The sequence below is a fragment of the Oratosquilla oratoria genome, chromosome 21, assembly GCF_046742065.1.
Source record: "Oratosquilla oratoria isolate Oo_2021 chromosome 21, ASM4674206v1, whole genome shotgun sequence".
NCBI lineage: Eukaryota > Metazoa > Arthropoda > Malacostraca > Stomatopoda > Squillidae > Oratosquilla > Oratosquilla oratoria.
In genome coordinates, this window is record NC_134797.1 from 29,761,469 (window position 1) to 29,763,968 (window position 2,500).

The window sequence follows — 2,500 nt, forward strand, 5'->3', positions numbered from 1 at the left end:
AACCTCAATTCATCCTACTCAATTTTCAAATTAGAATAAAATTCAGCAATATAGAATTTAATTAAATATACCACAGTTTGTTCGATGCGTTGACAGTCTTATCCTTCCATCCTGTAAGGAGGAGGAGGAGGAGGAGGAGGAGGAAGAGGAGGAGGAGGAGGAGGAGGAGGAGGAGGAGGAGGAAGAGGAGGAAGAAGAGGAGGAGAAGGAGGAGGACAAAGAAGAGGAGGAGGAGTAAGAGGAGAAGGAGGAGGAGGAGAAGGAGGAGGAGGAGAACGAGGAGAAGGAGGAGGAGAAGGAGGAGGAGAAGGAGGAGGGGAAGGAGGAGGAGGAAGAGGAAGATGAGGAAGAGGAGGAGGAGGAGGAGGAAGAGGAGGAGGAGGAGGAGGAGGAGGAGGAAGAGAAGAAGGAGGAAGAGAAAAAGGAGGAAGAGAAAAAGGAGGAAGAGAAAGAGGAGGAAGAGAAAGAGGAGGAAGAGAAAGAGGAGGAAGAGGAAGAGGAGGAGGAAGAGAAGAAGGAGGAGGAGGAGGAGGAGGAGGAGGAGGAGGGAGAGGAAAGTAGTTCTACGTCGATAAAAACAGGAAAAAAAATAATACAATTTTACAGAGGTTCTAATCCTCATCAAAGGATCGAGCGCACCATCGTCTCGATTGTTTTTAGTTTTCGAAGACGAGTTTTTGGGGGTGAGATTATGCTCTCCGACGTCTGTCACAGAATGCCCCCCCCCACCCACCTCCCTCATGTGTTTTTATCAGCGTTTGATTAGAACGGCAATTAATATGATAATTTGTGATTTATAGTTTGCATAACAGCATAATTATTTGCCAGACCTTTGAATAAAACTGCGAACGTAGTAGTTCAGTCGTACCACACTTTCAATACTGTTATGGTCTTTGCAATTCGTTTACAAATTTCGAAGTTAAAAGCTATGTTTCTAGCCACATGGTTAACTACACTTCAAGTTGACGATTATTTTGGCCACCATCATGTACGTACTATTGTCGTAACTATGTTATTAATGATAACTGAAATGCAGTCGTGAGTCACATGATGTTGAAATTTCAGAAAAAAAGAAAAAAAAAAAAAAAAAAAAAAAAACCTCTCTTGGACATGAAGTTACCTGCACGATCATTATCTGACAGTTGTGTCCACGCGTTCCATACCTGCAAAATGAAGAAAAACTAAATAAATACCATTATACCAATACCAATTCTAATTGTAGTACCAATATTACCAAATACCAATAATGTTTTAATTTACCGTCATGATAATTTCCTTAGGATAGGACGGTGCTATCCTATGGAGCGCTTTTTGAAGATTGAGAATTTAATGTCGTATGTTCTTATTATGAACTAGCACGCCTCCAGACAGCCTCGAACAGTCTTCGCTTCTGAGCTCTCGCCCAAATGGCGTCGTATAACCAATACCAATAATCCTAATAACAACAGCAATATCGAAAGTAATAACAATAAGACAATAACGGAAAACAATAACAATGACAGTGCACGACTTTTGCGAGACGATAACAATAATAAGTAACAAACTCAGTAAGCTTAACTTAGTTCTTCCTGTACCAAGACGGTTTAACATTCCCTCCACCAGTAAAAGCATTCGATTCTTCAGTTTACGTCCGACATTGAGAATTAGATCATGTATAGATTGTTTCAAGCATCTATTGAACCTCTTTACTCCAAAGGTGGTTCCAACATAAATGAATATGTCTTATGAAAATCGGCAAGTATAGAATAAACGTTACATAAACTAAATAATAAATAATAATAATAGCAATAGCAAAAACAACAAGAGTAAGAGTAACAACAACAAGAGTAAGAGTAACAACAACAGGAGTAAGAGTAACAACAACAACAAGAGTAAGAGTAACAAAAACAACGACGACATCCACGACGACAACAACGACAATGACGATAATGACAATGATGACAACAATGACAATGTCGACAATGACGATAATGACAACAATGACAATGACAATAATGATAATTATAATAATGATAATAATGATGATGATAATAATGATAATGATAATAATGATAATAATTATAATGATAATAATAATGATAATAATAATTATAATGATAATAATGGTAATAATAATTCTGCGCACTCGTACATAAATGACAGGACTATTTCGAAATATACTTTCAGTATAAAATACAACTGGAAATTATCAAATAAATTACTCCCAATTGACGCGTGAAGAGGGACATAATTACTTATTAGAATATTATTCAGATATGAGATAAGTGCTTGAAAGTTGCAACACGTGTTAGTATACACAAAATTATATATATATATACATATATATATATATATATATATATACATATATATATGCATATATACATATATATATGCATATATATGCATATATACATACATATATGCATATATACATATATATATATTAGAATTATTTATGAGCAATTGTCAATAGTGATAAAGGGTGTGTGTACAAAATACCTTGTAAATCATGTAATCA